Raw genomic sequence first — 9227 nt, 5'->3', positions numbered from 1 at the left:
AGCCAAAGTCCAGCTTCGCCCAATCCCAGGGGGAGCTCTGGGGAATGAATTGTCCTTCAGTGAAATTAGGGGCTACAGTGATCCATTGGTTGTAAGCCTTATCCTGATGATTAGGTGAGGGGAGGATACCTTCCTAGGCTTTGCTGGGCAAGGCAGCACCATTGGCCATGTGACCTTCTAGAAGTACATGATGCCCTGAGCCGTTAGCAGCCAGTACTCAGGACAGTCTGGTGGGAGTCATCTGGGGTCTATTACAATCCATACTTGATGTCTTTGTTTGTTTGTTGACATGGATCCCTCCCATTAGCCTTAAAGATAATGAATGTGTCTTCTGCCTATGAAATCCTCAAAGTCCAGCCTATATTTTTTGACACCAAGTATGAGTGCTGTGTGGTTTTGGATGAATGGGCCATCTATAGACTCCCTACACGCATCAGAGAATAGTTCTAGGTTCTTAGAATATAATGAGCAACTACCCTGGTCCTGGGCTTCCAGAAGCTTGCTCTCCATGGGAAGATGGGGAGCACACAGATGTGAGCTGTCCCTGCACCCCTTTCTGAGGCTGTGTTGAAGGAATGACATGTGCAGAACTGAGTTTCATCTATGAGCTGGGCACTGTGTGGGTGTTTACCACATGAGATGTGTGTACAAATTAGTGTGTTCTTCCACCAGAATCGTTAACGGATGAATGGTACCAGGCATCCCCACTCCTCTGACTCTTAAGGAGAACCCCCCCCCCCTCCATGCTAGGATGCGCTCAGCTGCAAAAATTTCAGAAATTAAACAAGGAAGATACTGGGAAAAGCCAGAAAGAGCAAATGATTCATGGAATACAGAGCGAAGACGGAGTGGAGGGAGAAGGCAGAGATAGACAAGCTGTGAGGGCAATGTTTGCAATATGCAAGGAGAGTGGCATGGTGAGAAGTGGCTATTGAGGGATTTTGAATGCAGCAGGGATGAGGAGAGTGGAAATTTTGGATGCCTGATGGGTACTAATTGCACACGCGCTTTTCTTTGGCATTTCCTTAAGAGGATAAATGGGCTGTGGAGTGCCTTTAGCTACCTGTTAGCTGATGACATGTGTTTGTTTCAAGGTGACACTGTGTGGAGAGAGAATCACAGGAGGCCCTGGGATACATTTGTATTCTTCACACAGCATCTCATTTAATGGTTATTAAACCCATTTTAATTGGCAAAGTGACTGAGGATCAGAGAAGTTGTGTGCTGTACCCAAAGTCAGCCAAGCGGGAACTACTGAATTCAGAATCTGACTCCAAGTTTATCAGATTCCAAATGTACACTCGGGCCATTAATACAGTGTCCCTGATCCGGAACAGAGCTGACGTGCCCAGGGAGACTACTTCAGGAGAACTCATGTGGACGTTAGGGCCACTATCTTTTTTGTTCAATATAGTTTATTGCTTTCAGAGAGGAAGGGAGAGGGAGAGAGAGAGAAACATCAATGATGAGAGAGAATCATTGATCAGCTGCCTCCTGCACACCCCACACTGGGGATCGAGCCCACTACCTGGGCATGTGCTCTGATCAGGAATCAAACTGTGACCTCCTAGTTCATAGGTGAATGCCCAACCACTGAGCCACGCCAGCTGGGTGATCTACTGTCTTAAGTTCAGGGCTTTAGCTGGTCCAGAGCAGAGAGCGTTCCCTCATGCCCGAGATGAAAGGAAAGACCTGTGAGTTGACCTGGAGCGTCCACTGGGCCGGCTGATGACGAACCATCCTGGGACCACTTGGTAAAGGGTGAACTGAGGAGGGATATGACAGCAAGAGAAAGCATCGTCCCGCTCTTTCATGGAAACGTGGTCATCACTGTACACTGGCCGGAGTCATGGGCTTCTCCACGGGAAGGTTAATGCATTTCAAGAACTACCGAGTCTCATTCATTCTTATTGCCTCGCATGACACCAAATAACTGAGGAAACAACACGACTTGCCTCTTCAGTCTTTGCTTTGAAGTTATGTGTATACAGCCATCACACTGTCATCCACAGAATCTGACAGATCAGCCTCCTCCTTCCCTGAACCTCCCAGTCCATAGAGATTCTACTCACAGGTTTCAACAGCTTCAAATTATGTCAAGAGCTAAATCCCTCTTGGAAAAACAAAATAAAACTTCTTCATTTTTCAGTTGTAAGAAAAGCCCAGGGCATGATAAGATGATGGAGGAAGAAAACAACACACACACACCTGAATCTGGGGTCAGATGCATAGACTTGCCAACCTTGTGCTTTGTACAAACCATTTCCTCCCTCTCAGCCTTAGTTTCCTCCTCCGTAACGTGGGGCTGATTAATCCCTGCCCTTCCCACTTCATAGGGCGGTTAAAATGATCACATTAAATAATGGAAAAAAAGCAGGGCTTTCTCTGAATCAAGAGGAGAAATATTTATAGAAAAGATGTTTGCTTTTCCTTGCGTGAATTATCAATGGCGCTCATCTGGTGTTTTAATTAATAAGGTGTGTGATTTTTTAATTTAAAGAAGATTAAGTCTCTGGAAAGAATAATAGCAGAAGAGCATGAATTATGTAATTTTTTTTTAAAATGGCTAACAATGGTCGAGATGAAGTGGTTGTGTAGAAACAGAGAGACTTTTGTTGAATTCTTGGAGGGGATTGAACTGATTAGCTCTATTGTGAAGGGTGCATTTTCCCCCCACTTTAGATAATATTCACTTTTTTTTTATTCCTTAGGATTATGTCTGTTTCATATCCCAATTCGTTTTTAAAAGATATTTTCCTATCACATTCTATGGCATAATCAGGAAGCAAATGGGGGGAGGGGTTGAAGGATTGTGCTTGTCCCAGAAAGTAGTCTTAAGAGCTCCTTGAGAACCCGGGCAAGCTGGAGATGCCACAGCAAAAGCCAAGACTGGAAACCTGGAACCCACCACTTCTCCTCAGCATCTACAGTCACAGAAGGAGTTCGAATTGCCTAGTCTCTTCAGATTCCCTTCCTCTTTCCCTATTCCCACTTCCCCAGCCCAATGCCAACCCACACAGCCCTGTGAAGACATTGTGACGGTCTCCACAGGAGGTCCAGCCTCAGCCCACCCATCAAAGTCTGGCTGCAAGCTCCGGTTAGATGTCCTTCCAAACCCAGGTGCATGGATGTCCACTCCCAGCCAGCATGGAGTAGCAGGGACCACCTTCACACTCTCACCTGAAACAACTAAAGAAAACCACACAGATTAAATCCACAAAATGACTGTTTCAAGCACATTGGCATGAGGGGGTGGGAAAAGCAGGCATCCCTGAAACATGGGCAACATGTAACGTGAGCACTTACTGCTTACCAGGAACAACTTCAGTTACCAGCAGCCAGTGCATGAAAATGAGGCCACAGAGTGTGGGGTGGCACACTCAGAGCTATTTCACCTTCTGGTGGGCGTACTAGCTCCAGACTAAACATTGCTCCAGACCCAGTGAACAAAGCTTAAAATCAAGACCAAAGACTCAAACCTCTTCCAAGTAACATCACCAGGTCCTAGAACAAAGGACCATCCCCAGCAAGGCTAAATGAATAGTGTCTGGCATTCCGTGGAAAAGGCCAGGCATGCAGAAAAGCAGAAAAATATAAGTGAGGATGACAAAATCAACCCATCAAAACGAACCTGGGGATTAGACACATAAGAGAATGAGTAGACAAGGGTATTGGCACAGTTATTATAACTGTGTTCCTTATGTTTGGGAAGGTAGTTTGACACATGGATATAAAGATACCAAACCCCACTTCTAGAACTGGACACTACAATGTCTGTGTCCCTCTGACCTAGGGCTCAAAGCTTCAGTGATGTGAGAAGAATGTCTCATAGCCCTGCTGGGCAGCATCTGCCTGCAGCTAGTAACACTGTGTCGCCTACTTAACAATGTGCTCAGAGGGTAGATCGTATGCTGTGTTCTTATCACAAATACTCATTATTATTATAGGACTAGTAGTGAATAAATACATTTGCGAGGTAATAGGCATGTTTATGGCCTAGACTGTGGTGAGAGTTTCACAGATATACAGATATCCCAAACTCAACAAGTTGTATAGATTACGTATGTACAGCTTGCCCTATGTCAATCATACCTCAATAAAGTGGTTTACACTATTTTTTAAGATGATATGAAAATGACAATGTCTAAACTAGAAAATACACTGGGTGAGATTAGTAAAAGAATCAATGTTGCAGAAGGAAGTATCACTAAACTTGGTGTCGGAGCACTACAATGAAACTCAGGGGAGCAGGATGGGGAAGAACTGGAGCACCAGCCAGTGAGCTGTGGGAGGACTTTGATCTGCCAAATGCATGTGCGAGGAGCGGAGGAGAAGGAGAGGGTGAGTCCCTTACAGTTGCATGAGCAATATCTCCAAAACTTAATAGAGCAACACGGACTGTTTCACCTGGTCTCTGAGGGTCAGGAATCCAGACACTCCTTCCCCGGGTGGCCCAGGCCCAGGGCCTCTAAGGAGGCTGCCCTGGAGCTGCTGGTCCAGGCCCGAGGCACCTTCTGCCTCCACTGAGGAAGGACCTGCCTAAAGCTCTCAGGGAGCTGCTGGCAGCCTCAGTGCCTCTCCTGGAGTGTCCTCACAGCATGGCAGTTGGCTTCTTCCAGATGAGAAAGAGAGAAAGAGAGAGAGAAGAAGAGAGAGAGAGAGAGAGAGAGAGAGAGAGAGAGAGAGAGAGAGAAACCATGCAGTGTGCAAGTGAATGTTGGAAGTGGCGGGCCATGGCCTCTGCCACATTGTAATCGTTTCTGCAGAGCCAGGGAAGAAACCACACAAGAATGTGACTGTCAGGAGTGGTGGCCATTGGGCGCCATCTTTCAGGCTGCTTAGCACAAGGGCCCAGAGAAATATTTGAAGAACTGATGGCCCAAAACACTTAAAATATTATGAACACTGCAAACCCACAGATCCAAAAGACTCAACAAAACCACACCAAGTCCCATCATTTCTTAAAACCAGTATTAAAAGAGAAATATCAGCCCTAACCAGTTTGGCTCAGTGGATAGAGCATTAGCCTGCGGACTGACGGGTCCCAGGTTCGATCCCGGGCAAGGGCATGTACCTTGGTTGTGGGCACATCCCCAGTAGGAGGTGTGCAGGAGGCAGCTGGTTGATGTTTCTTTCTCTCTCATCCATGTTTCTAACTCTCTATCTCTTACCCTTCCTCTGTAAAAAAATCAATAAAATATATTTTTTTAAAAGAAGAGAGAGAAAAATCATAAAATCAGACAGAGATTTCACTGGAGTGGCTAAAACTTATAGGACTGTTCATATCAAGTTTTCTAGGACAGGTGGGACAACGGGGCCTCTGCTCCATTGCCGATGGGACTCTGGCAGTGCAATTACTTTGGAAGAGAGTTCTGCAGTGTCTTAAAAAGGTGACCATATACCTCTCAGATGCCCCTGACAGATGAAATTAATTCAAGATAGAATAAAGCATATGCTCATGTATAGAGTTGGATGCCATGTGTATAGCAGCTTGATCTGTCACAGCTAAACCCTGAAACTCTGATACCCATCAGTAGTGAATGAATAAACACTGGGATACACACGGCCCCAAGTGTCACTAGTACCAAGGCTGAGTGAACAGGGGTCAGCCCAAAACACAGCAGGCTCAGGGGTCAGCCGGGACTGCATCGAACCCCATGCTGTGGCTTGCAAATGTGACCCCTTCTTGACAATGTCTCTGTCAGTCCTTTGGGGACAGTGATACCTTCACCACAGGTCTGTCTGCTAAGCCAAAGGTCACCTGTGACTATGTTGACACCCGTAGAATGCTCAGCAACAACTCTGGTCTCCACCCACTAAGCACCAGGGGCACCAGCTCAGTCTGGGTGTGACTTCCAGGTGTCACCCCTCTATCATGGAGCACAGACCCAGCAGGGTCCCGCTCCCCCCACACCAGCCCGCCGCTCTGAACCTGATCCTTGGAAACTCCTTGCCTGTCCTCTCCTGTCTGCTCTGCCTTCACGTGCTTCTCCGCAGCATTTTGAACAGCATCTACCTCTCCAAAGGCCTGACTTCTTTCTGGATCCATGACTGCCTCGGACATCCATCCCGTCAGTTTATTGGCTCTCCTTCCAGTCTCACCAGCGCGGAGACCATGAACCCGCTCCTGCCGAGATTCCGAGTCCCCACCCTGTTTATTAGCATGCAGGTCTCCCCGCCAGGAGAGTGGCAGCCATTATTTTTCAATATTAATGTTATTGTTTCTCTGGAGCTTCTGCTGTTCTGTGATTCAAGGGCCCCTTGTCGGATCCCATATGTAGCATGTTTATTAGATGTAATATTTTATCTCTTGGACTCAGTGCCTGACACTATCATTTCCTTCTTATTTCAATAAAAATGATCTCCTTCGTCGCGGTTCTGACAGGAGCTAATGGTTTTCTTTATCACGAGAGAAAGGCAGAGGGGGCACGGCTAAGAGACGAAATGAACTGTATACATTTGTGCCTTAATTCAATTTACAGCATAAACTCCACTCTCAATACAGTCACTTCCTAACATCCGATGCAAGGAAAGGAGCCACTGGGACAGCCGAGGGGTCTCCCATGCTTCTGGACTTGCAGCTTGTGGGTTTGAAAAACAACCTCCACCCAGAACCGGCCAGACCAGGAGGCACGGCCACAGATGCTCAGAGCTTCAGTTGCCCTCCTTCCTTCCCATCTTTTTCCTTTCTGTATGGATGTTGTGGCAGGGCGAGGGGTGGGCCTAGAGGGGTCCCTGTGGATGGAGTTTAATCCAGTGCTGATAGAATACAGTACGACCATCCCCTTCTGAAGCCCAAGATCCATGGTTTGATGAGAATTCTTTCCTGCCTGTGAATTCCAGATGGATTCTGCCCAACTTTGCACATTTATTAGGGAAGAAAAGATAACATATTCAGTGTGCAATTAGACCTGGGACATTTCAGCAGGGAGCTGGGAGTGATATAGCAGATGCCGAGCAATGGTGAGGGGCATTCAAAAAGCGCCACACAGATATTGTGTAGGGGTGAAGGCACCGCACCCCATACACGTAGTGAGACTTGGAGAGGCCCTGATGGGAAGGAGACTGGGAGACACTAGGTCCTCCTGGTGTGATGACCCATCAGTGTTGGTGGGGAGGACCAAGGCCTATGTGGACTCTGAAAAGAGACTTACCTGGCACAGGATCCTGGGCCCGCCACCCCACCTGCTCACCCTGGCAACTGTGGGCCTCATGAAAGGAAGACATGAGACAGCAGCGCTTCTGCACACTGTCAGGATTGGACGACGTCTTCACATGTCTGAATAGTGTTTAGCTTGTGCGTGGTACAGAGTGAGAACCAGCACATGGCAACTCCAGTCTTACCCTCTCATTGCATCGCCATCATCGGTCAACAGTATTGCACTTGGGCCTGGGGTTTGGTATGGAGGGGACAGAAGGCTCCATTCAATCATCCAATTTACCAGCACGTATGAGGTGCTGTGGTAGGGAATTCAGAGGTAAGTCTGACCTAGTTCCTGACCCCCAGGGACTCCCTGGCCCTGGGAAGGTGGGGACATTCATCAACACCAGCAGTTCCCCGTGGATGGCATGTCTGCACATTGCCTCGTGGTGAGCAGCTGCAGTCCTGGGCTGTGATCAGGGTAGAAGCATTACCTCGCAGAGGGTGAGCTCCTGTGGGGTGAGGTGGGGCCATTTCTGAGTCCTGTCCTGTCCTCAGAGTTCAATTCGGGGCCTGGACCATCTGCTCCTTCAGCAAAACATGCATCAAGGACTCACCAAGGAGCAGATGCTGGTGTGGATGCAGCAATGAACAAAGCACAATTATGATCCTTGATCCCATAGCCCTGCGTTCTCAGGGCAACAGATAAGAGACAGACTCTAACCTCGAATCTAGCAGGATGCCCATCACAAAACCTCCAACCCTAGTTTATGCTCAAGAAGTAGTTGTTGAATGGATAAATGGAAGTAAACAGATACACATATGCAAAGTCAACTCAAGGACATGCAAATGGGCATGGGATGCTATGTGAGGCTCTAACAGGAGGGTGTGGATTGACATCAGGGTGACGGAAGCGTCTACAAGAATAGACAAAGCCTGAGGTGGTACACAGCGGCTTCCCATGGAAACGTCTCTTCAGCTTGGCTGTGGCTCCTCTGGCCTTTTTAGCTCAGAACTTCCCCTTCTTGCCTCAGGAGCCCTGTGTGTTGTTTGGGATGTCCATCATTTGGGCGTGGAGGCAGAAGTGGGTGCCCTGCCCCGGGAGAAGGCAGGATGAAGAGTCTGGGCATTCCCCTTCTTTGGGGAGCCATGCCGTTGTCTCCAGGGGAAGCTCTTGAGACACCTGTCGAGTGGGAATTTCACAGGGGAGCTCACACTTGGAAACATCAGCACATTTCATGCCTCTGCTCATCCATCCACTGATTCCAGGAGTGATAACTGTGTTCCCCCATGTGCCAAGCTCTGTGCTGTATCCTTGGCTACATTGTAAAGGAAACAGACAGTCTCCCTCCGGTTCCCTAGTCAGGACCCTTCTGCAGCCCGAGCCTCTCCCCTGTCAGAGCCTCCACTCAGTGCGGGGAGGCTAAGTGGACCAACAAGCACTCACTGCTGGGAGGAGGGTCCTGTCCAGGGATGGACACAGAGACATTAGCATCTGAGTTCAATACACCAAGATGAGTACAATTTTTCCACAATCTCTGGTTTGTCTCTTGCCAGAAGTGGCCAGGTTGACTTGTGAGGTATAGAGCTTGGGGGGAGGAGAGTTGCGGGGGGGGCTCTCTTCCATCATTATAACAAGAGGCAGCAGGGAGAAACACGGTGATTGGTGGCCTGACACCACATGAAGTCCCTGCAGGACACCACTGGCGTCACCCTCCCTGAACAGCTGGTCCGTGAGTAGGAAGCTCTACCGTTGGGTGGGATTCACTGAGTCCTAGTAAAGATAACCGAACCCAGTTCCAGGCAATGAGGATACACAAAGGAAATAGAGTGGGGCCTTGACTTACGAGTGTCCCGACTAACGAGCTTTTCGAGATACGAGCCATCTCTCGGCCGATTTTTTGCTTTGAGTTGCAAGCTAAAATTCGGGTTATGAGCCAGCTTCAGATACCCCACCGCTAGTTGGCGCAGCGAACGTCACAGTGAATGCCACAACACCAGCCCAGCATTCAATTCATTGTAATGGTGAAAATTGATTTGACATACGAGTAATTTGAGTTACGAGCTCGGTCACAGAACGAATTAA

The sequence above is a fragment of the Myotis myotis genome, unplaced genomic scaffold, assembly GCF_014108235.1.
Source record: "Myotis myotis isolate mMyoMyo1 unplaced genomic scaffold, mMyoMyo1.p scaffold_m19_p_1, whole genome shotgun sequence".
In the NCBI taxonomy this organism is placed as follows: Eukaryota; Metazoa; Chordata; class Mammalia; order Chiroptera; family Vespertilionidae; genus Myotis; species Myotis myotis.
The sequence above is the reverse complement of the archived record's forward strand: the minus strand, read 5'-3'. Positions refer to the sequence as shown.